The sequence below is a fragment of the Podarcis tiliguerta genome, assembly GCF_965153285.1.
Source record: "Podarcis tiliguerta genome assembly, chromosome: 8".
In the NCBI taxonomy this organism is placed as follows: Eukaryota; Metazoa; Chordata; class Lepidosauria; order Squamata; family Lacertidae; genus Podarcis; species Podarcis tiliguerta.
Window position 1 is genome coordinate 54,521,610 of NC_139541.1, and position 26,427 is coordinate 54,548,036.

General features: G+C 46.4%; 1 long non-coding RNA gene across 2 annotated transcripts; it reads right to left on the reverse strand.

Annotated features, from left to right (window-relative positions):
• On the reverse strand, positions 1 to 26,427 carry LOC310683267. 2 transcript variants are annotated; one of them, XR_014514340.1, is made up of 3 exons: positions 26,308 to 26,427; positions 5,550 to 5,685; positions 1 to 784 (listed from the first exon to the last, which is right to left on the reverse strand). It is a non-coding gene; the product is annotated as an uncharacterized lncRNA (long non-coding RNA). The 2 variants fall into 2 exon arrangements; XR_014514341.1 differs by lacking the exon at positions 1 to 784 and adding an exon at positions 2,872 to 2,954.

The window sequence follows — 26,427 nt, forward strand, 5'->3', positions numbered from 1 at the left end:
AACCCACAAGCAGGATCTGAGCACAAGAACCCTCCCCTTGCCTGTGCTTTCCAGCAACTGGTGTTCAGAAACATTGCTGCGTCCAACTGTGGAGGCAGAGCAGAGCCATCAGGGCTAGTGGCCATCAATAGCCCTCTCCTTCTTGAATTTGTCTAATTTGTCTCTTTTAAAGCCATCCAAGTAGGTGGCCATCAGTGCCTCATATGGGAGCAAGTTTAGGTCCTTCGAGAAGCTCAGAGCAGTAAAGGCTGGTCTATTGGGGCAAAGGTGTATCCTACCCACAAGCATCAGTCTGTCCTCAGTGAGTTTACACCTACATGCTTTCTTCCCTGCAACCAGTGCAGTAGTGATACTACCTATCAGCTTCCTCTTCCTTACTTTCAGTGTTGGTTTTGCAACCTTAGTGGGGAAGAAGGGGCTGAGGAGGGTGGGGACAAGCTGTCAAGTGTCATGGTGATGGTTGTGGGGATTTCTGCACCAAACCACACATTTGTCAGGTTGCTGTGCACCACAGTCTGAATCCATTGCACAAACAGTGCCTCCTAATACATTGGCATCCGTTTCTTGTATATCTACAAGTTGTGATGCCTATGGGCTTTTCTTGCTATCAGCAGACTTGCTTGCCTTGACCAATGTGCCAGCCTACTTTCCGCAGGACTTGGAATCTGTAGATTTGCCTTTTGCCAAACTGAAACTTGGAAGCAACCTCAACACATGTGTCAAAGTTGTTCGGTTCACTAGATGTGTTCCTCACTTCCCACAGCCAAAGGGGTCCTGAAGCGACCTGCAAAAATAAAATTAAAAACGGGAATCAGATCATAACCAAATGCTTGTTAAAATGATGTGAGTGTTGCATTTTGTGTTGATGGAAGATTTTTAAGCCAGCACAACTTTCTCATTCTGATCTGAGCACATTGCAGAACGTCAGCTGAATCTGTCCTCCCTTGTAGCTTCATACAATCTGCACACACAAATTCTTCAGCTCTGGACTGCATCTGTCCAAACGGAGACAAGAGATGGAGCATTTCACAGCAGATCTTCCAAGCAGCCTTTTAAGAAATCCCTGCAAGTATCCAATGTTGGTCTGAAAGCCCAGCAGCCCACCCCTCCCTCCACTGCAGCATGCCACCTTGTCCCCATCAATGTGTTCCCCTGAATATTCAGCGTGTCTGCTTCCTTCCACAGCCTAGTGCTGAGACAAGGACAGAATAGAGAGATGTCTGAGGAACTGGAATCCTCAGAATCCCAGTGGAAACTGGCTTAGGGTGCAATCTCCCATACAGATGCATGGATTGAGACAGACTTGTCCTCCAGATCTTGCAAATTTCTCCAAACTTTTGCTCAAAAGAGGCACATAAAGTTTTGTAAAATGCAAATGTTAAGACAAAATAAGTTTTGACTTGCATACGAGATAAAATACATAACATACATGTTAGAATTCCTGCTCCATGGTTGCAGTCATGGGATTTTTGTCTATCACATGGTGTATGTTTTGACTCCACAGAGTGGGAAGTGACGGAGGCAGGATGTTTGTGTTACTGTGTTCCGTGAAGTGGAACTATTGTCCTTTGTTCTTTTTCTCTTTGCTGTCTGATGCTAGAGAGAGAAGGAGCCATGTTGCAGTGCTCCATGTGTATTTATATGTAAATAAAGTAGATTAGCCAAAATGGTGAGTTACTGAGGTCTGTTACGTAAGCTGTGAAAACTCTGCGGATCCCTAAGTGTGCCGATGTCTGTTGGCATTGGTCGCTGTGATGTTCAGGCAGAAGAAAGCTTTCGAAGCTCCCGAACAAATGACCAGGAGGGAGGAAACATGCCAGTCGGGCATGTGTCTCTGCCAGGGTCCTACTCAAGAGTAGGACAAGCTTCTGACACTTAAATGTAAGCAGAGGAAAGGCAAGTGTGGATGAGCCCTTGGATGACTTTCAAAGTGGCTTAGAAAAGCTCATTGAGGAGAGGGCTGTCAATGCCTTGATGCCAAGCTCTGCTTCTGAATACCAATTGCCGGAAACCAGGGAAAAGAATGTGCTTTTGTGCCCAGGTTCTGCTTGTTGGTTGACTATTGGGCGTGCTTAGTGGGACTGACAGGGGCTGGAGTCCCACAGGTAAAAGGTAAAGGAAAAAGACTCCTGGACAGTTAAGTCCAGTCAAAGGCGACCACGGGGTTGCGGCGCTCGTCTCGCTTTCAGGCCAAGGGAGCTGGCATTTGTCCACAGACAGCTTTCCGGGTCATGTGGCCAGCATGTCTGAACCGCTTCTGGTGCAATGGGACACCATGACGGACACCAGAGCACACGGAAATGCCGTTTACCTTCCCGCCGGAGCGGTACCTATTTATCTACTTGCACTGGCATGCTTTCAAACTGCTAGGTTGGCAAGAGCTGGGACAGAGCAACGGGAGCTCACCCCGTCGTGCAGATTGGAACTTCTAACCTTTCAATCGGCAAGCCCAAGAGGCTCAGTGGTTTAGACCATAGTGCCACCCGTGTCCCACAACATCCAGAGGGCCACCACATTGGCTGCATGTGGCATAACCAACTCTCACAGAGGCTCAAAAGCTTTTCTGACAGCTCTCCTCCTCTGGATGACCCTCTCCCCTGAGAGGTTCCTTCTCTTGGTCTAGCCTTTGCCTCATGGCTGCTTCCTGTAGTCCTTTGGCATCTTAATATGTACACTTTATTGTGATCAGAAACCCTGATAAGGCAAGGAGGCTTCTAACTGTCCTCAGATAAACATGCTGAGAAGCTCCCTTCAGACTTCTCATTGCAGGAAGGTTGGGGCAGAGGGGGGCACCCAGTCTACACTGAGGGGGGGGGCAAGGGGGCAGTTTAAGCCTGAAGAGGACTATATAGGTTTCTGTAATTCACCTTCTATCATTTTCAGCAGTAGAAAGATGGGTTTTCTGGTAATAGCAGCATTACACACAGAAACACATCTGGTTGTCCCCTTGCCAGCTGCAAGAAAGGAATTGGTGGGTCTGGGGAAAAACTGTTGTAAGCACAATTAGCCTTCTAATTAACAAAAATTCATAATGAGCACTCGCAAGTCAAATGGGTGTTTTGTACATGAGATAGATGGGACACATCCGCCATTCAAAAATGAATATTTATTTCGTATGAAATTTTAATTTTTCAGCATAATGAAAGGCTAATTCATTATGAATTAGAGATGAAAACATTTCAGGACTTTGGTGACAGTAAATGAGGCCAAGACAAGCGCCTTGCCAATTAGCCATGGAAGACAGATTGGCTGAGCCTACTCATCCATTTCCGAAACAGAATCTAAGGCAAACACGTTTGCAACATGCATTCACTAACACTAACCGGGTTTGAAGCCAAGAATGTATTACTAATCACTTCCCCATAGAAATGCTATTTGCTATGCAATCTCTAGTGTGTTCACCCTGGAAAACATGTAGTGGTTATTCCGTTTTACAGACATGGAAGTAAAACTGGGAGAAAATGATTTGTCCAAGACCACACAATGAGCGCAGGAGACCTAACAGAACCTACTGGTCTTGTGTCCCAAGCAGAAGTAATGTAATGCAAAACAACTGTTGTTAAGACCTTTCATTCGGAATCTGCTAGACAGAGCCAAACAGGGGTTGATGACAGGTGGGTGTTCTGCCCCCCTAACATAAATCTTGACTAGGCAGTCAAGATTTATGGGGACTTGATTTATTTTGACCCCAAGTGCTCAGAAAAATCTGTCAAAATCTTTCAACAATTTCCACTTTTAGTTAAGTATTTTTGTTTATTTACTTGATTTAGGAGAGGCAGCTGCCCCCGCCCCCGGCTCTGCTCATGGTCGCACCCCCATTGAATAGGCACTTGTTGCCTTTCTAGCACTGGCTTTTTAATCTATGTTCACACAATACTATCCAAAATGCATATTTACTGTAGTGTGTACTTGGTTATAAAATGCTGCTGTTTGACGTCGTTTCTCAGACCAGCTTCACACTGACTCAAGTCCTTAAGCCGTTCCCGATTCATCTCTAGCCAATATGTGAAAACCTTGCAGAGGGTAAATATTTCCCCGTCCCATCAATGCCACCTAGTGCAGCCATCCCCAAACTCGGCCCTCCAGATGTTTTGGGACTACGATTCCCATCATGCCTGACCACTGGTCCTGTTAGCTAGGGGTGATGGGAGTTGAAGTCCCAAAACATCTGGAGGGCTGAGTTTGGGGGTGCCTGACCTAGAGTGTTCATAGATAGAAAGGTAATGAAGCCATGCTGATGTGAACAGCTGGAAGTAGGGGAAGAGCTGTGAACCCCAAACACAGGGGTAGCACTTCAGTGAACTCTAAGGCAATACAGTGGTACCTCAGGTTAAGTACTTAATTCGTTCTGGAGATCTGTTCTTAACCTGAAACTGTTCTTAACCTGAAGCACCACTTTAGCTAATGGGGCCTCCTCCTGCTGCCGCACCACCAGAGCACGATTTCTGTTCTCATCCTGAAGCAAAGTTCTTAACCCAAGGTAATATTTCTGGGTTAGCGGAGTCTGTAACCTGAAGCATATGTAACCGGAGGTACCACTGTAATGTAAACACAAACCACAGTTGGACTCCAACTCCCATCATCCCTGATCATCAGCTGTTATGTACTGAGTTGAATAGGATCCAAACTGCAGCAGTCTGATTGGTCCTAGAACAATAGGATCCAAATTGCAGCAGTCTGATTAGTCCTAGAACAATAGGATTCAGAATGCAGCAGTCTGATTGGTCCTAGAACAATGCAGCAGTATGATTGGTTGGCAGGAACCACCCAGTCATGCTCCAGATATAAGTGAATCCACAACCTGATTGGCTTACAGTAGAATTCCAGAATTAGCCAATCATGTGCAGCCCATTGTGTAAATAATGTATATAAAGCAGATACTTTGAGGGGACTTTCATTCATTCCTCCTCACCAGTATGAGCTGAATAAAGAGCATGAAATCACTTTGCGACTCTGAGTATATTTCATCAGCCATGCTAGTTTGCCTGGGACTGATGGGAGTCAGAGCCCAACAATATCTCAAGGGCAGCATGATGGCAAAACTAGCCCCTTGTAGCTGTGCTTTCCATGTCAGTTCCATGTGATTCCTGGCTTGTTGTTCTCTGTTCTCTGCTTGGTGGTGCAAGGAATCCAAAGGCCTTGTCCAAAATCTGCAACATGGAGATCTTCTGAGTTGCTCCCCCAGGAGCTGGCCCGCCCTTCAGTTCCTTCATCATCTTATTTGTATTCCACCTTTCCATATAAAGAATCATTCTCAAAATGACTTGCAACAAAGAAAGCAGGAATGCATTTCGAAATCAAACTTCCCTCCAGCCCTGGATATAATAAACGCATGCCTTTTATTTTATTTTCCTTTTTTTTTGTAGGTCACTTTGAGTTGCCCACGGCAAAAGAAAAGGATTAATAAATTTAACAATAATTTAACAATAACAATAATTGTAAGAACACTTGCATAACAATATAGTGCAACATAACAGCATACCGAGAAAGCCCCAATATTTCAGTACGGTACTATAAATATAGCAAGATTACATTAACATTACACCTACCAGCAGTAGCAGAAATAACAAGGGAGCTTGACAGCGCATCCTTTCCAAAGGGCAATTCATGTAAAATGCAGGCATCAGAAAGAGCGCGGAGTGAATATGTATTTTAAGACACCAAGCAAAAAGGTATTTGAACCACCTGAAACAAGAAACAACCAAGGCTGTTAGTCCAATCACACAATGTGCACATTTCCTGTGATGGGGGCTTTGATGCTGGGAATGCATCAGCAGAGAATATAACCTGTTTTCTGCAGGAGAACAAATGGAAACAATGTAGTGGAAACACCAGTAGGTTGTAATACCTAAATCAAGAAGAAGGAAACATTTCTTAATCAACTGCAGCCATGTGGATTGGAAATGGAAATGAAAAAGATAAAATCCCACCTGCCTTAATGTTAAGCTCTCAGTAATTCAGGTACGGAAAAAGGATCTTCCACGTTCTTCTATTGCTCCCACATCCCAAAAACCCCACAGGCTCATTCTGCAGCTTTTCTTTGCGGTCCTTGCATAAACCCTCTTTTCAGAGCAAGCCATTTACAAACATGCACAGAATTCTAATCCAGTGCAGATTTAAAATTTTACAAATTTTCAAAGATGTTCAGGTTCTGGGATTCAGTTGTCAGGAGTCCAGGCTGCTCACCGCTTGACCATTGCTCTCCATCCTTTTTTCAAGCCTTTTGTGGTTTCTTATACTTTGATGCCACACACTTCTTCATGGTATACATGCAAAATGTTCTATTAAGCCATAAGGCTAGAAACTGGGCTGGGCTTTTCTTTTGTTATTTTAAGTTTTAAAATTCTGTTTTATTGTTAACATGAGATGTGGTGCGGAATGTAGTACTAACTGCTACACTTAACTCCCTGAGAAATTGAGTTTTCTTTTCTAAGTTATTATCTCTAGACTTGCTTTTCTCAACGACTAGCAAAACTAGCTGAAAGTATGGTTAAATAGTCAAATTGCAAAATAAACTGCAAGATGATAAATTCATCAGCAATCTGTATAATTTGCAAAGGTCACAGAGGCACCATTTCTTAATACAGAATGTGGAATGCCAAAGTGAAGGTTGTTTATTATTTCTCTTGCGCACGGCCTGTAGATCAGTGCAGCTCCTCCACCCATCTTGCTCTTGGAATCCGCCAAACTGCCATGGATTTGCCGGTTTGTTTCTCCTCATATATTCTTTTTTCAACAATCGCTGCGGCTGCCTTGGCAACCAGAGACCGAAACTGACAAAACACCGATCAGTCTATTTCCATCGTCCCAGCTGCAATAAATCTAAACTGTGACATAAATTAAATTAAACTTTCAAAATACTTTTAGTTTTATTGGTGGGAAAGGGATTTTAAAGTCTCCCCCGCCCCCCCCCCCCGCCCCAGTTCTAGTAGCAAACACACACACTCACTTTAAAAGATCAAAATAAATGTGCTATTTGACAATGGCACATCAGCTGCTGGCTGATTTATGAGAAAGTCACAAACAGCCCCTTCTATTTCCCCACATTTAATTTGAATTTAGTACATGTTACCTCCAGTTTAATAACTCGCTGCTCTCTTGCTAGCCACAGGCTGCCAGTATTAGCATTGTGGACAATGGAGCCCCAAAGGGCCCGCAAGGGACACTTGCTGGCTTCTGGGGAGATATAAATAATCTGAAAATCTTATCAGTTAGTCTTCACATGTAGAGCATCTCAGTGTGATGGCCTGGGACTCAGGCTCAGACTCGGAACTAGAGGAGACTCGGTCTGCACCGGATCCTTTGCCTCAGGCATCATCTGAACCAAGTCTGGGGCCTGATCCTGAAGAGTCCCAGTCTGCACAGGTTCCCCTGCAACAAGCACCAGCTGGGCCGAGTCAGGGACCTGAGCCTGCCCTGGCTCCAGATGCGGGGATGACCAAATTGCCATCATCTAGGCCATCAATTACAGCTGCTCCACTACCGGTTTGGTCAGGGGAGGCTAAGGCAGCCCCTGGGTCTAGTAACCCACTGACGTCTCCCAAGCTGCAGAGACTAAGGTCTGAGAGAAGGAGAGACCTGAGTACTCGCAGGAGGAGTGCTCGCCTTCTGGTGAAGCAGGTGTGGGAATGTTCTGGGGTGCAGGAGAGGATATATTGACTAATTATATCCTTATCCAACTTGTGCTAACAAGTTCCCAAAATATCAGCAGAGTTAATAGACATTCCCCTTTAAGTTCGCAACGGTAACGCTTGCACAGGTTCGCTAGAACCTCTATAATAATTACTCTGGTAATTTCCCCTTTGTTCCCTCTTAAAATACAAGACACAACACAGTCTTCATAAAAGTATAAAAGAGTTTACTCACGTTCTGTTCACAATATGATCCCAGAAGGCACACAGACTTAAAAAGGTAAAATACACTCAGAATCTATCTTATGGAAGATAGTCCCTTAGTCCTCTCTTGGCTGAGAGCCAAGAGAGCATCCTTAGATGTTTCCTCATCGAAGGAAGATGGCAGAGAGAGAGAGATGGCTGCCTGCCCTGTGCTTTTACATTTACCTGCACAGGTGAGGCCACACCCACCTCTGGTCACATGCAGAGGAAAGTCCGTCCCCAGGAAGTTTACCTGCTTGCTGGACTGACATCCCTCCCCATGTTCTAGGACACTCTAGGAATGTTGTCATTGACTGCTCCTGTGTTTTACATCCCACAACAGGGAGGTGAGTCGCTGGGAGATCAGGACCGGCCGCTACCCTGACAAAGATAAGAGGCTGTTGGACCCCTCCCCAGGTTGCGGGAGCAACATTGCTGTATGTTAGAACCTGCCTGAGATCCTGTACCTGTCCTTGCCTGGTTTCCTGCCTCGTGTCCTGCCTTGGCCCTGTCGGACTGACTCCTAGCGGAACCTTCGGATTCTGGACCAGTCCTAGACCACATTTCACTGGTTACCCCCAGGCCCAGGACACTCAGAGCTGCTCCCTCCCATTCTTCAGTGCCATCATAACCATCCATATGAGTTCCAGGATGTTTGTTTGATCAACCCCTCGTAATGAGTGAGATACAACGGGGCCACCAAGTGTGGCCATGCCAGGCACCAGAGCTGGGCTGTGGATGGGCTGCTCCCCAGCCTCAGCTGAAGGTTGGTCAAGGCAAGAAGAGGCAGCCACCACTCTTCCAGCATTGACACCAGGCCTGGTCAATGCAAAGACTTCATATAGTCTCCCCTGGGTTGATATGAACATGCCTCCTCCTTCCAAAACCAAAGAGAGCTTTGACCCAAACCAATGGATTCAAGTGACAAGGAACAGCATTCTGAGTAAACATTGGGAATAACTTCCTGATGATATGAGCTGTTTGGCAGTGGAATGGACTACCTCAGAAGGAGGTGGGTACTTGCATGGGATTTGGTGAGGTAACCTTGGGATCCCCTTCCAACTGTACAGTTCTGTGTTTCTATTATTCACTGGAGGTTTTTAAACCAAGGATGGATGACCATCAGCTTTGGAGCGAGACAGAAACCAAACTGTGGTGTCACAGGCAGGAGAGGTTATGAGCTGAAGTGTCAAACCAAGGGGAAGGGAAGGGGGTAGCTGCATCCCAAAGGGCAGTGGAAGGGTGAGCTTAAAGTTCAGGCAGAATTCTGTGAGATGCAACCCATGGTCAGAGAGGAAGTTTCTAGGCCTGCTGAGTGACCTACAGAGCAAGCGAGGTTTGACTGATGGAAGAGAAGGGGAGGAGAAGCTGTGATTTCTGTGTTGCAGGGCATTGCATCAGATGACCCTTAAGGTCCCTTCCAACTTTACAGTTCTATGATTCTATGATTTAGTGGAGGTGTTTAAGCAGGGATTCTTTAGCTGTGATTCTTGCAGTCCAGGTGGTTCTGTAGAGTAGAGCACAGCCATCATGGCTAATGGCCTTCTCCTCCATGAATTTGTCTGATCCTCTTCGAAAGCCATCCAGGTTTGTGGCCATCACTGCCCCCTGTGGGCACAGGTTCCATACTTTATGCACTGCACGAGGAAGGGCTTTCTTTTCTCTGTCCTGAATCTTCCAACATTCATCTTCCCTGGACCCCTATGAGTTCTTAATGCTATGAGAAAGGAAGAAAAACTTTTCTCTGTGCACTTCTTCCACAGCCCCTGGTTTGGCCTGAAAGTCTTGCTCTCACCCATCCTAGATATTCCTGGGGGCCCTGCAGCTGGAGACAGCTGAGCCTTCATTGAAAGGTGGCCAAAGTTTATGCTGCTGAGAGTTGTCTCTGCTGAGCAGACTGGCAGGAAATCAATCCCAAGATATAGAAGCATCCTCTCTTTCATCCTTTTTTATGATTGTTTTAAGGTGAATTATTAAAGGTCATGGAGGGTCAAGTGCACAATGTAATAAAGTTGGAAATAGCTGCCTCTATCAACAGCTGAGAAAGTAATACCCTGTTTATTCTCCGCTACCATAGCGAGATTCTGGTCATCTCGTTTTGAGAAATGGACCTTGTGGCATGTAGAAGGAGATTAGGGATTGTTGCAGCTTGATCAGTGGCAATGATCTAACAGTATGACTTGACCCTCTAAAAATACCTAAGAAATCATAGAATCGTAGAGTTGGAAATGACTTCACCTAGTCCAACCCCCTGCAATGTAGGAAAAAAGAGCTAAAGAATCCCTGACAGATGGACATCTGACCTTTGTTTATAAATCTCCAATGAAGGAGCATCCACCACCTTTCAAGGGAATTTCAAATGGTGGGATTCTACACCCTCAAGACTTTCTGGGAAATTCCCAGGATGCAGAACCTTCCTTGTATGAATATTTGGAGCTGGCTTGTCCTGAGGCGTGGACATATAGCGCCCCCTCTCTGGATGCAAAATGAGGTGGAAAAAGAAGAATGCAGTGGTACTGATTGAGGTAATGGAGGTCCCTCTTCAGAATTCTCCCTTTTTTACAAACCCCCACAAGCAGAAAATGAGCACAGGAGGAAGCCAGACAAGGAGAAACAGGAGTGATGACCCTTGGGAGATGCCACCTGAGGCAGCCGCTTCATCCAACCTCATGGGTGGGCTGGCTCTGCCTGCCAGTGCACTGCAGAGAGCAGGAGTCAACCTCCCACTTGTTTGTTACAGGGACTAACAGTGTAATCCTATGCTAAACATGTCTACCCAGAAGTAAGCTCCATTGCATTTCTCCCAGGAATGTGGTTGCGTGGCGAGTCCCCCTCCTCCCTTGGGAAATAAAGACACAGGACACGGTATTTAAGGTTAATGGGCGTAAAAGGCCACAACTTCATTGATTGCAGGAATTGAGCGGTATTGGATGTAGACTGCAGTCTAAATTATGTTGCATATTAAGATGTTGTCGTTCCACATATCATGACAATCCTGAATGGTTTCACCCTGTATAAGTCGTTATTCTTGTTCCTGTTTCTTAACTGTTTTGATTACTCCTATCTTATAAAACCGTCTTTTTTATGGCAGCCTTGCCATTTTTTCCTGATAAAATAAAAATAGAAATGCTTGTGAGGATTAGACATATTACATTGCTGTAACCATGTCTTGCAGAGCAGAAGAGTGAGCTCTCTCCAAGAGAAAGTTTGGGAAACTTTGCAAATATTGCAAGATCTTTGGGGCTGGAGAAAAGGCTGTGAATGTGGAGTTATGAAAGTTTCGAAGGCCCACCAGTGCCCCTTTCGATAACTTCCTGTTAATTCATTTATTGGAGTCGCCCAAAGATAAATCAATATGGAGAGACCAGTAAGTTCTGTTCATCATCATTGCCTTTTTTCAGGCAACGGAAACGCCACACTTCTGTTCTGCTCAACTCAATTATCCCTCGGCTCCATTTTTAGAGAAAAGAGTCGTGATTACTTTTTCTCTCCCCTCCCCTGCTGGCTTCTGCCTGGCTAAGTTAATAACATTACAACTTGGCTTGGATGCACCAGAGGATTTTGCAATTACTCAGTGGGGAATTCAGATAGTTATGGGAAATACCACCCCCACCCCTTCCCCATTCCCTGCATGCACCTGGAGCGCAGGATAATCTCGGGATTCAGGAACACCCCGGACTCTTTGCTCTGTTTTCTCACTACACAATAAGACTCAGTAAAACAGCACAATAATCGTAGGGATCCCCGCCTCCAGTGTTTGCAAGCTTGGAGAATCAGCTTGGCAGGGCAAGCACAGCTCCTGGATTATTAAAAGCTGGGTTTTGAGCAGCAGGGACTGAAACGGTGTTAAATAATGATGTACTACATTAGGTTAATCTAATTTGTTCCCCCGCTAATAGGGCATGTACATGGTAATAAGCAATATCACGCATGGAGCCATGAGGCTGTCAGTGATATAGGGCTGCTGAAACTTGCTTGCCCAGCCCCAGAAATATGTGTGGAACAACAAAGAAAGCAGCCTAGACCCAACAAACAAAATGCTCATCATGTCAATGGAGGGCAGCATTTGGGTGTGTGCAGAAGTGTCTCAAAAGCCCAGAGGTCTGTCCTTGGCCTAATACTCCCCCTCCCTGAACTGACACTGGGGCAATTTTGAGAGGCAGCTCAAGAGGCAATTCAGAGGCTGCCCAGGAGGAGGACTGGCAGCTCCCCTCCCCTTATCGATAGGAGGGAAAATGGGCTGAACTTGCCAACAGGAAGCTTTCACTAAATGTCAGTAGGGCCCCTTTGCAAATGGAAAAGGGTCTTGGCCGTAAGGAAGGCAATGGCTCGATAATATACCTGTAGTGGTATGTTAAGTGCTATATGGAACCTTGGTTTTAATGGAGATGCACTCCATTGTCTCTCGAGACAGACAGGTGCCAACAATCTGGACCTCTTGCATAGGTGGGAGAAGTCAAAACAGCACTGTCAAGCTCACTACAGAAAAGCAATGCCTAGGCTGCATCAAAGAGCATTAGTGTGGAAACAACCAGAGAGGTGGTGGTGGAAAAGTTTTTGCTTGGAGACAAAAGCAAAATTTGAAGCAGTGCTCATTTTTAAAGAGTAGCCGAATTTTGGTTTGTATATTGTTGCAGGAAGTGTGAATAATAATAATAATAATAATAATAATAATAATAATAATAATATCATTTTTATTTATGCCCCGTCCATCTGGCTGGGTTTCCCCAGCCACTCTCAGTAGGTGGCTTACAGCATATCTAAAAACATAATAAAAACAGAAAGCATTAAAAATCTCCCGATAGAGGGCTACCTTCTGATGTCTTCTAAAAACTGGGTAATTCTTTATCTCCTTGACATCTGAATGGAGGGCGTTCCATAGAGAGGCCGCCACTACCAAGATGGCCTTCTGCCTGGTTCCTCGTAACTTTGCTTCTTGCAGTGAGGGAACCAGCAGAACATGCTCAGAGGAGGACCTCAGTGTCTGGGCTGAGTGATGGGGGTGGAGACACTCCTCCAGGTATACTGGGCCAAGGCTGTTTAGGGCTTTAAAGGTCAGCACCAACACTATGAATTGTGCTCAGAAACTTAGTGGGAGCCAGTGAAGATCTTTTTAGGACTTAGGTGAGTTTGGAAATGTAAACCAAACCAAATTTCTCCCCCCCCCCTTACACATGGGGGCTATTTGAGGCAGATAAATCTAAAGCCGCTTTGGGCATATACAGTAGAACTCATTTGAATGAATCTGTGGGTTGTAGCTCTTGAAAGGATAGAGATGCAGCCTCCCATTTCCCTGTGATGCTTCTGCTTGGCTTCCCTGATTCACTGTATCTGACAGACTCTCTGGTATTTAGCTTGCCACACAAGTTCTTTGCCTTCAGAGTGCTCACCAAACGAGAAGTATGCAAGGAGGGTGTGATTATAGTGCAGCTCATTAGGCAAGCTTAGTTTACCACATTACAAATTTGGGACTGGAGAAAGGTCAGCGCTGATCCAGTGGAGCAGGAAGGTCTTGCGCACAGAGTCCGTTTGGGAGATCTCTTAACACCACCTCCAATCAAAGGGAGCAGAAGGATGCCTATGTAGAGCTTGCCATTCAGACAGGAAAACATGGTTTCAGATAATGAGTGCCAAAATGTGTGTAGATTTTGCTCACAATTTCAAGGCTGCAGGACTATCTAAAGTTATGGGCTCTGCTGTGCACCCTTTTTTCTTTTTCTGTAATGCAGTTGCAGATTCTGCCTTTTGTGGAGGGAACGGGATTGAGGACCCCCTACTCCTCTGCTCTATGTAGGACTGGGGAACTCTTCTTCCACTGCAATGAATCTTTTTCAGTCCCTGCAGACTATGTTCCCTTCTGGGCCACATGCCAGGAGCCACGTGCCGGTGGTGGATGAGGCAAGCAGTGAAGAGTGGGTTGACATGTGAGTCTTACCTTTCTACATAGAATTACAGAGTTGTAGAATTGGAAGGGACCATGAGGGTCATCTAGCCCAACCCCCTGCAGTGCTGGGATCTTCTGCCCAACGTTGAGCTCAAATCCATGACTCTGAGATTAAGAATCTCATGCTTGACCGAGCTATCTCAGCAACATTCCCACTGTGCAAAAAGGTGTCCTATATATACAGAGAGAAACCACTATCCAAATGAGTAAGAAGCATAATCACAGTTGCAGCCACTCATGAAGGAATGATCGCTGGGTGTGGAGCACACTTCCACCCACAGACAAGCCACAGCTGTCTGAACATCATGCCCTCTATCTAACCTTTGCTCTCTTGGTAGTGCCCTGTCTGTGACCTTTGTCTCCTTCGTTATACATTGTTCAATGGGGAAATGACACGGTGGAAACAGGTGCCAAAATAACTTTGTACCACCCCATGATCACATGATTGGAAGATGTGTAAAGGGCACCGTCCAAAATGTATCTGACTGGTTTTGCATATTGTGCTAATAAAAAGAGCCTTCGCAGAGCTAGCTGGCAGCTTGCTTATGCACAGCTCACCTGATGACCAACACCTGTCTCGGGTCCTTCACTTCGCACTCAAAAGCATTTGAAGAGGCTACGGAGCACGTACCCTCCAACATTTCTCCAGTGAAAATAGGGACATCCCATTCCATAATGATAATTTAGCTATTATTATTATTATTATTATTATTATTATTATTAGGTTGCCCCAGCCACTTTGGGCAACTTCCAACATATATAAAAGCATAATAAAACATTAGACATTTAAAAAACTTCCCAGTGCAGAATTGCCTTCAGATGGCTCGGGGGTCAGATAACTCCATACCCTCCAATGTTTCTCCAATGAAAAAAGGGACATCCTACCATGGAGGTGATATTTGGATATTTGGATCTCTGAAACCAGACTGCCCTGTGCTCCACTGTCCAAAGATGGAGGCATCCCTCTGTCTCCATCCCTGTCATTAGCACATCTTCTCATTAGGCCTGAATTCTTCCCTGGATGGTTCCGAAAGTCCGTGGCTTCAGACGCTGCTTCCATTAAGCATCATTTGATGGAAAGTTCAGTTTTGCCTGTCATAGAAAAGGGAGGGAGGTTGTGGGGAAAGTGCATCGTGCGGCTTGTCACTCTGCGTCTGACAAGGCAAAATTACCCAGAGCCGAGCATCTTTTCTTATTTATTTTAAATACTGGGGGAGAGTTTATTTTGTTGGTGCCTGGGGCCCGCAAGGTGTCATTTGCCGCCAGGCAGCTGACATGTGATTTCATGAATGTCAGGCCTTCTGGTGGGGTGGAAGAGTTTCCTTCTGGAAGCACAAAAGAAATAAGTAATTGGAAATGGGGAGTGAATTCATCTGAGGGGGGAAACTAATCAAGCCGGCCGACACCTGAATCCTTGGTGGATGCCCATCACCATTCCTGCAATGTGCCAGGGGCACGGGTGAGGAAGCCTCATGCAACTGGGGAGGGTCACGTGGATACCTTGTGCACATACGTGCCTCGGGCATGTCCTGGGGGTGTGAGGTGTCACTGCTTACACACACAGTTCTGTGTGGCCTTTGCCTCCAGCTGCCCCTTCTCATATCACTTTCCCAGCTTCTAGCTAAGCCAACATTCCTCCATCCTGCCTTTCAACCTGAGTTTCCCATTATACAATTCTCATTATATCTTCTGAGGATGTGGCTATTCCATTATCCTCAGAATCGAAGGCCGCTTGCCTTGTAGTGTCTCCTTCTCCACCTCTTGGTTCAAGACCCCAACACAGCTACAGGAATGTATTACAGGGGGTTGGGGGGGGGCAGAGGGTTGGAATAAATCATCCTTTGTTAACTTGGCACCCTCTAAAATCCCCATCAGCACCAGCCAGCAGAGGCGCCATCTTCTCAAGATGATTGAGGGGCCCCAATGTGAAGTCCTGACGTCATGCATGCAATGCCACGAGGAGCCAGGAGGTGGAGCCGATCTCAGCAGGGGGGCTCCTCAAAAAAAACACCATAGGGGGCTCAAAGTGCCTCAGCCCCTAGGAGCTAGTGTGTATGCCAGCCAGTATGGCCAGGGCTGAAGGGTGTTGTCATAACCCAAAACATCTGAAGGCCACCAGATTGACAAAGGCTGGAATAGGAACACTGGAAGCTGCCCAAGTCAGACCTATAGGCCCATTTAGCTCAGGAATGTCCAGACTGACAAGGGCTCCCCAGGCTTTCAGTCAGGGTTCTCTCTCAGCCCTACCTAGAGATTTCATGGGGGTGGAACCTGTGGTCTTCTGCATCCAAAGAAGATGCTTCTACCTACTGTTGAGCTATGGTCCTTTCCAGTGCTTTTTCTGGGGGGGACGCAGGGGTACGCATACCCCTAAACATTTTGTGAATCTAAGTTTGGCTTCATTGAGGGGCGGTATTTTAATATGAGTAAGGAAATGAGAGTAGAATCATAGAATGATAGAGTTGGAAGAGACCACAAGGGTCATCGAGTCCAACCCCCTGCCAAGCAGGAAACACCATCAGAGCACTCCTGACATATGGTTGTCAAGCCTCTGCTTAAAGACCTCCAAAGAAGGAGACTCCACCACACTCCTTGGCAGCAAATTCCACTGTCAAACAGCTCTTACTGTCAGGAAGTTCTTCCTAATGTTTAGGTGGAATCTTCTTTCTTGTAGTTTGGATCCATTGCTCCGTGCCCGCTTCTCTGGAGCAGTAGAAAACAACCTTTCTCCCTCCTCTATGTGACATCCTTTTATATATTTGAACATGGCTATCATATCACCCCTTAGAGTACCCCTAAACATTTTTTTTGTGGGGGAGCACTGGTCCTTCCCCTAACAAGATGGCGCCTGGGTTCCTTCCACCTCCATGAACTATCATCTTCCTCAGTCACATCACAGCGGAGAAGTTTGAGTCAGCAGCTGCAGAACTTTCTTCCCTGCTTTTGCTGATGTCTGTCATGGGCTTGCTCCTCCTGAAGGGATTTTTTTTTTCCTCCTCTTTTTCTTTTCTTCTTTCGCCCCCTCTATTTGTAAATTTTTCCAAACAGCTTCCAAACTGTGATGCGACTAGTAATGAAGAGGATGAGGAGAAATCAATAGAGCAGCCGAGTGAGGGGAAACTAATGAGATTCTGTATCTGAGCCTCAAATGCATCCACTTGACAGAGGAAAGAGCCGGCAGAGGGATCCACTTGTTGCTCAGGGCCTTCTTGGCTAACGGGCGATATTGACTCACAATGAGCAAGAAGTATGGAAATAGCAGCGATGATTTAGTGCCTGCCTGCAGAGCCAGCATGAAGAGGAAGTGGAGCCAGGGAAGGGTATTTGGGGGGTGCCACCATAAAGAGTGAAGTTCCCCAAGAATGTGTTTTGTGCCAGCATGCTTCTGAAGTATCCAATGATAATGCCCTGTTGGGCTGATCGAAAGAAACCCAGGGATGTTGGCGTGACCTGTGGTGATTTCTTTCTGGTAACTATTGCTCATATCAACTTCATTTTGGAGAAATCCTCAATATATGCGGGTGTTCGCACACACTTAAATTACATTCCAGAGAAGATAGACCACAAAAGTGGTTTCTGGGAGTGAAATGACTTGTGCTGCATGGCTGGAAGGACTAATATCCACCATCATCTCATGGTCTGAAGATCTTGCTGCCCTTTCTGCATTTGAACACAACCAATAACAACAACTGCTACAGTTTGTTATTCTCGTTCTTCTTCCATTTTGCTATATTTGCAGATAGAGATGGGAGACACCTGGTGGACCATGCCTGCCAGCTTGCAACTCAAAGACAGTGTATTCCCCTAAAGATTTGAGGTTGCAAAAGATGTGGCCATCCTGGTTTCTGCTATCCTGCCCATCAATCCCTTGGCCTGTCCCTTTTTGTCTCCTGCAGTAGTGCTGAGAGAAAGACCAACTCTCTGGGTTGCAGCTGGCAACTCCAGCATGGATGCGTCTTCTTCTGTCCTCTTGGACAGAAATGTTCATGTGAATGGCTTCCACCCTTCTCTGATGGTTCTTCAGAGCCCCAGGGATTTTCTTGCCTTCAGAAGACAACTGTGGAGCTCTTCAGTCAGGTGAGGTGCTTCCCCATTGACCCCTCCATCATCAGATGTGAAAGTAGTTTTCCCCTTCCATCAGTTAACCCTTCCCCCCTCCTTGACTCTCAACTGGAGTGGCTAGCCCCAACATTGCTGCCTTGGCCTTCCTCCCAAACTGTGTGTGTCCTAACAGGTCAGTGTGCTGTGGCTTGACCACAGCCTAGCCATTTACTTTTCTCTGCTGTTCCTTCTCTGTCCTTGCTCCCTCCCTGCTTGGAACCCCCTCTAAATATGCCACCTTGCCAAGCCATTATCCTCCAGCTGGTCGAGCATCTCTCCTCCTTCAGCAGGGCCACCCTGCCCAGCCTCTTCTGGCCTGTTGGGCTCACCTGTGCAGCTGACTTGGGCTAACAGTGTGAGGACCAGCTGCTCCTGACAGTCTGGTAAAGTGATATCTTCAAAGGCAGGTGCACCCCACACCTCTCCCAATACTGGGGGAGGGGATCAAATAGCTGCAACTTCCTTCTCTACAAGGGAAAGATGAACAGCAGCAATTAAGTGATGCACTATCCTAAACTATTTCAGACCACTGTCCCCATGCTTCCATCAACTCATCCTCAGTCCCCACCCTCTACTCTATGAAAAGCATTGTTCAGAATAGCAGTTGGCATGACCCACTAAGGTAGATAGAATTCAAAACAGTAGCAATTAGTTGCACATTTATTAAAAATCCAATTAAAACTGTTTTGTTTAATTAATTCAACCAGGTTGATGAACTTGATCCAGTGACATCAACTTTTCAAAGTCTGGTACTCATTTACACCTCCAATGGTCCCCTGCCACCCACTTGCTTCTTGGTGCCCCCACTAGGTAATTCCACCCTGGGGGTGGTACTGCCAACCAGGAGCCAATGCAATATAGTCTAGTAATTTCAGTAGTTGTATTTTTTACTTTTATTGCAAGGGGCGGAATGTGCCCTATAGTGAGGTTATGGAAAGAGTATAATTTCTTTCTTTCCATATGTTTATACCCCACCCTCATAATAGCAGCAGGCGGTGGAGGAGTGAGGGGGGGATAACAATATAAATTACAAGAAAAACAGCCTCACTTAAAATATCAATAAAAACATACAAGGAAGCATAAAACAAGCAGCAGAGTCAGCAAGATATAGATATATATATATAGGTGGGGTTTTTTATACCCCAAAGGTTTGGCGGAATAAAAAGAAAAAAACTTTTTACATTATGTCTGAACATAGGGAACAATCAAACAGAGATCGGGAGGGAGTAGAACAGCCCCGGAGTTGATATGAGAGGAAAGTGATACTGCTTAAGAAGATTACTGTTTTTCGTTGCTTAGGAAGCCATTGGGGGAAATGGAGGCAGGGCTGTCCCTCAGGAAATTAGACAGCTCCAGAATGCAAGGAAAGAAGCCCCTTCATAGAGAGGAGGGTGGCTGTGCACTTCTGGGTCCTGCCTCACTGCTGGGGAGTAGAACACAGTACCCCCCTCCAATTGCTATCACAACGATGGTACCTGAAACACGTAGATGTCACCAAAATCTCTGTTTTGACCCCAGTGGTCCCTCTCTGTAGCCTTCAGAGTCATCACAAAATATTTATAACCAGGAGAGTGTTTTGCTTTGCGAATATACATTGAAGAGCCTTCCTTAAGGTGGCACCCACCTGTCAAAGGTGGTCCTTAGGGTGGGGGGATTTATTAATCCATATTACGGACCGGATCCAGTTCCCCGCGGTTCCTGTATACGTCGTTTCATGCTGGCAGAGTTACACTTGAGACAGATCCATGCATTTGAATTTATGGGGTAGGGCTTGCTTGAGGTAACGACCTCTGAACTCCCCGGGAACAAATCAGACTGAATCCTCAATAAATTGGCAACGTCGTCTAATCTCCCCACAAACATCATGCAGACAATTCGGGGTGGATGCTCAAGAGAGAGGTGCTCTGGAAGTGACCCAAACAAATGTTGTGCAAGCACACAGCTCCCCATGAGGCCACTTGTGAAATGCCACCTTCTTGGCACTTTGGGAAACATGGAAGCAAGTTCAATGTCTGGCTGATACACAAATCAACAGCCACACCATTTTTATCTGACATCAAATGTCTTTTTTTCTTTTACTTTGAGGCTCTTGAGTGTCGGTGTGATATAGTGGTTTTAGCATGTCAGAGTAGGACCTGAGAGAGACCAGGATTCAAATCCCCACTGAGACATGAAGCTCACTGAGTGATGCCAGTCACAGTCTCTCAGCCCAGCCTACCTCACAGGGTTGTTATGGGGATTAAATACAGAAAGGGAGAATCATGTATGCCACATTGAGCTATTGGGGGGGGGAAGGTGGCCAATAAATAAATGCAATAAATGGAATGAATGAATGCGAGAGTACCTCTACCCATGGGGGCTTTGTGCAATCCTACTTGCTGTAAGGAGGGCAGGAGATGGCAGCTGTCCTCATGGCCTCCTTGTGGGCTTCCCAGAGGTATCTGACAGCTGCCCATTGGCAGCAGGACCCTGGGCCAGATGGACCTTCTCGGTCTGATCCAGAAGGGCTTTTGTGACATTTATCAGCACAGAAAGCTACTACTAGTCTCCTGCTCTGACTGGCCATGACTTTGCACAGTTTCAGGTGGGAGACTTTCCCAGCCCTGCCTGCATGAAGCTGCTGCCAGGGGGTCCGAACCTGGTATGTTCTGCATGCCAACCATCAATCCTGCCTCTGAGTTCTGGCCAAGACAGAAGGGTGTTTGTTTGTTTGTTTGTTTGTTTGTTTGTTTGTTTTAATAAACCAAAATCTAATGCCTTGAGCAAGGCCAAAAGCAGGCAAGAAGCTCTAGGCACCTGGAAGAAGCTTTAATTTCATTGCCTTGTTTCTCACCCAGCGGTGAAGGTCTCTTCCTTTCCACTTTGTCAGATTGTCTTTTTGAACCCAGGAGAAAACAGCTCAAATGCTCCTCTCTAGCGCAGATAGATTTAACTTCACCTTGATTAGAAATTCAACTCTTTCCTCCATGCTGGCTTATACTTTTTCAGAGACAAGGGCCCCTCCCCACTCCTCCTCCCCCCTCTCCACCCCCACCCCTTTCCCTTTTTCTTTCCCCTCCTTGATTAAAAAAGAAGAATCAATATTTAAAGGGAGGGGGATTAAATCAGAAGGCAGGCAGGCATTTTCTGCTCCGGCTCCTTTCCTGGAAGGATGCCATTTTCTCTGCTCTTTAGAGAATACAAAACCCATAATAATAAGCGGACGGGATAAGTCTCAGACCTTAACTCCCCTCTATGGTTAATAAAAGTCTAGTGTTTCTTTATCTCAGCCTGACCCTCACCAATTCCATTCGCTCTCCCTTTTTAATGCATTTCCCGGGTCTTCTGACAAAAGCATTTTGCAAGATGGATATACATTTGGTGCCTGGCTATAAGAAGGAAGGCGGGCAATGAATATGATGGACGGGTCATACCAGTGGACAGAAGGTGTGACGTCGAACAGAATTCTCTCTCAGAAGAAAGAACTGTACTGTGGGTTCCTTGCAGGCAGCTCGCCCACGAAGAGAGTAAGCAGCTCGCGTGAATAAACCTTCAGCTAGCCTATAGATTGCCTGTTACCTTCTTCCATCCTCACAGTCCCCAGCTTGAGGACTAGAAACTTGCCTTTTAAAAAAATAATGGAAATGTTATTTGGGGCTGTCCCCACTACTCTGCACATAGATTGAGAGCCCAACTAGATGGGGCATTAAATGTGTGTGAATGCATTTAACGTGTTTCAGGTGGAATTGTAGAGTTGGAAGGGTCATCTAGTCCAACCCTCAGCAATGTAGGAAAGACAGCTTGTAGGTTTGTCTCTGGGCCTGGCTGGCATCTAGAGGCTTGAGGTCTGGCACTTCCCAGTGCTGAGAGAGTGCTAAGAGAGTGCTGAGAAAAGCACCCTTCATTCCAGCAGCCATCTTTCCTGGCCTGGGGACATAAATATCTGGATCAAGCACAACTGCCAGGAAATGTAGCTGTCTATACCTTAGAACTCCCCACCCACCATACCCATTTGAATACTTTGCATCTGGCTCTATGGAACGGCCCATTGTTCAATCTCAAGAACACTGCTGTGTTTGTCTGGGATCAAAATGGAGCAGCTGCCCCCTGACAGCCTCTTGCCTAGGAGAGATCCCTCAAAACCTGATGCTCTGGACTTGGGCCTGATTGTCTTGCACCAAGACTCTCCCCAAGTGGGATGATGAACATGAGGAGAGCCTGCTGGATCAGGCCCATGGCCCATCTACTCCAGCATCCTCCTCTCACAGTGGCCAACCAGATGCCCCAGTGGGAAACATGCAAGCAGGATTTGAACACAAGTCCTCCTGTGGCTTCTAGCAACTGGTACTCAGAAGCACTGCTCTCTCCAACTGTGGAGGCAGAGCATAGCCAACATGGCAGGAGCCATCAATAGTCCTCTCCTCCATTAATTTGTCCAGTCCTCTTTTAAAGCCATCGCTGCCTCCTGCTGGAGGGAATTCCATAGTTTAACTACCATATTTTTTTGCTCTGTAAGACCCACTTTTTCCCTCCTAAAAAGTAAGGGGAAATGTGTGTGCGTCTTATGGAGCGAATGCAGGCTGCGCACCTATCCCAGAAGCCAGAACAGCAAGAGGGATCGCTGCAATCCCTCTTGCTGTTCTGGCTTCTGGGATTCAGAATATTTTTTTTCTTGTTTTCCTCCTCCAAAAACTGGGTGTGTCTTGTGGTCTGGTGCGTCTTATGGTCTGGTGCGTCTTATAGAGTGGAAAATACGGTATGTGCTGCTCAAATGACTTGTTTTTCCTCTGTCCTGATCTTCCAACATTCAGCTTCACTGAACATCCACAAGTTCTACTGTTATGAGAGAGGGAGAAAAACACGGTTATGAGAGACGCATCAGCTGTGCTTCAACTTCCCTGAATCTAGGCTTGTCTGTTCCCCTTTGGCTCCATAACAGCGCTTCGGCGCAAGAGGAGTTAAACCGCTTTCAAAGACAATAAGGCTCTTACCCAGAGACCGAGTCCCAATTAGGTTGAGCAGCTATGAAATCCATTGACAAAACTAAATCCTGTAATCTCTTTTTAAGAACCCTTGTAATGACTGGATTAGAGCAATGCTCCTTTGCTACTCAGAGCATAATAGCTAATGCTGGGGGTGGGGGTGGGGGGGACATGACCCCAATCCAACAACCTTAATCAGGGTGCACCTCCCACCTTCTTATCCCATTGACAGATTGATAAAATTGCCACTTGCAGACTGTGTCCAAAACTGCTAATTTTGGAAAGGTCTCGTTAAAGTGCACTTAACGAGCTGATCATTTCCCAAGCGGCGCATGTCCAATGCACACACACACACATACACACACACACACACACACAAAATTGCATCATTATTGTTGTCATTATTAAACCTATTCCCCACCCTTCACTGACAGGTCCAAAGGTGCATTTGTAACCATTTTTAATTCAGTGTTAAAAACAGCTATAGCAAATCACAGGAATAGTGTGAGTCCTATAAGTACACATACCCCAGATGTCAAAGGACAGGGGAAAGATGGTTTCTGTACATTAAGAAACAACATCCCAGTGATGGTAAGCAAACCAGTCGTGGTTGTTTGGGGGGGGGTGGACAACCGGGAGGGGGGACCTCCTTTATTTCAAGGGTGTTACTTCCAAGTGAAAGAAAAATCTCAGGTCAAAGAGATAATACAACCAAAAAAACAAAAGAAGAAGAGGAGTAGGAGGAGTTTGGACTTGATATCCCGCTTTATCACTCCCCTTCAGGAGTCTCAAAGCGGCTAACAATCTCCTTTCTCTTCCTCCCCCACAACAAACACTCCGTGAGGTGAGTGGGGCTGAGAGACTTCAGAGAAGTGTGACTAGCCCAAGGTCACCCAGCAGTTGCATGTACACCACGCTGGCACAACATTTTGGCTGCCACACTATCATGTAGGTCCTTTGAGCTCCTTAGAGAAAAAAGTGGGATTGGAATGCATTAAATAAATAAACAATAAACACACTTTTCATAGAACTGTAGAGTTGGAAGGGATCCCAAGGGATCTAATCCAACCCCTAGCAATGCAGGAATCTTTTCCTCCTCTTCTGAGATGTACACATGTAAGGAGAATGGGCGGCAAGCCTTCATAGAAGCATTTTGTTGTGGGCTGGGGAAATCTCTGTCTGGAAAGGAGAGGAAGGGTCTATGCTATAGTCCTGGGCATACTGGCAAGAGGCCCTGAATGGAGGATACACCCTCTCCTTTTTGGGTGGGAGGGAGTGGGGGTGTCTATTGCCAACCATTCATTGAGCTCCCTTTCGGGAAACCCAGGCTCCCTCCCTCCTGCCCACCCAGAGCACAACTCCACAGGAGCCGCCACTTAGCCACAGTATGAAAATCCACTGGGCCTTTTGTGCAGGCTGGCGTTTCGATTATTTTTAATGATGTGCAGCCGTGGCTGGGGAGGAGGAATCAATGGCAAGTTCAAAAGGCTTCTGGTGGGGAGGGCTGCCGTTTGCTTTCCAGAGGCGGGAGCTTCCCAGGGGGTGCTGGGCAGCCTCTGAGCTTTGTTTAAAGGGGAGACGGATTCCGCCTTGATGTTCTCCTGGGCGGCTCTTCCCATCCTCCAGCTAACAGCAGGCATTGATTTCGGATTGCATGGCGGGGCTGGAGGTGAGGCGGCCGCCGTATATTTCACTGGTGGGCCCCGGCTTGAAAGGCTGTGTTATTCATGCGGTGCCTTTGAGTTACAACCATTTTTGTGTGTCAAATGTACCAATTCCGGCAGATTTAATGGAGTTGGCCTCTGCAGCCCCTCTCTCAGTGGCAGTTGATATTTTCTACATATATCAATTGTATCTACAAGCACATGGCAGATCCATTATCCTTGCAGTTGTGGCTTTTTCTCCCTCTCTCTCTCTTTTAGCAGAGGAATGGGAGACATTGAGGATCCTGGTGGGAATGCCACATGGGGAAAGGGGGAAGATATCTCTTGTTCTACACCCTTTCATTTATCCCATGTGAATTTCCCCTTCCTGTTACCAAGGAGCTCACAGTAAAAGAAGCTCTCCAGGTTTAAAAAGGTAAAGGGACCCCTGACCATTAGGTCCAGTCGTGACCGACTCTGGGGTTGCAGCACTCATCTTGCTTTATAGGCCGAGGGAGCCTGCGTTTGTCCGCAGACCGCTTCCAGGTCATGTGGCCAGCATGACTAAGTCGCTTCTGGCGAACCAGAGCAGCACACGGAAACGGCGTTTACCTTCCCGCCGGAGCGGTACCTATTTATCTACTTGCACTTTGACGTGCTTTTGAACTGCTAGTTTGGCAGGAGCAGGGGCCAAACAACGGGAGCTCACCCCATTGCAGGGATTAGAACCACTGACCTTTTGATCGGCAAGCTCTAGGCTCTGTGGTTTAACCTACAGCACCACCCGCATCCGCATCTCCAGGTTTAGCCTCTCCCAAGCCTCTCCTGCACCCGAATTCCAGATGCAAGTGAGGATAGTGCAGCTGTGCTCAGGTTCTGCTTTCAAGCTTCCCACGGGCAACTGGTTGACCACCGGGATAACATGGTCCTTTGGACTGATCCAGCAGCCAGCATCTTCTGGAGCTCTTAATTAACAAATTCGGGGCATCTGGAAGATCCACCAGGAGTCATTCATGGAGAAGGTGGGACTTCTTGGAGAATTGTGCCTAGAGGTTGGGAGTTGGGAAAATGTTTCTAGAAGACTGTCTTCTATGGAAAGGCGAACAGCTTCTCAGGTTAATCCTGAAGGAGCTTCATCATCAACCAAGCCCCACTAGGTAGCCTCTTTTAGGGGGAATACATATCCCCAAAAGCCAAACACTGAGATCTTCGAAGTCATCTAAAGAGCCTCTCCTTTCATAACCAACTGGCAGTTTTCCCCACCTTTAATTTTTCTTTCAGCTAATTACCTCTAATTATCTCTCATCATAACAGACAGCATGTAACTAAATAATTAATTGGTGGAATATAATGCACGGGGAAAGTGTGCTTCACTTGCGCAGCCCCCCCCCCCCCCGCCAGTTGTTCTCCTCTGATTAAAATTATTGCTCTTCTCTTGAACTTCATTTAATCTGTTCCTCCTCTTTTTAGGGGGTGGGGAATGCAAGAGAAAACTTCAGTACATTTTCTTCCCAGCAGAGTGGGGAATATGCAGCAAGAAATAATTGGTATCTTTTCCTTGTTCCTTCATCTCTAGAAAGAGGGGTGCTTTGGAGGGGGTGGGCTCACCTGTTCTTCCCATTCCCTCTGGCCTGCAAGTCCTTCATCCTAAAAGGGTGATTCTGGGCAAATGCAGCTCAGCCTCCCAGCCTCACTCAGCTTAGCCTGCCGGAGCGCAAGTCCCAGAAGGGTGGAATCATAGAAATTTAGAGTTGGCAGGGAGCTCAGGGGTCATTTAGTCCTACCCTGGGGGATGCAGGAATCGCAGCTCAAGAATTCCAGACAGATGGCCATCTAACCTCTCCTTAAAAACCTCCAATGAAGGAGAGTCCACCACTTCCCAAGGGAGCCTCTGCCGATCAGCT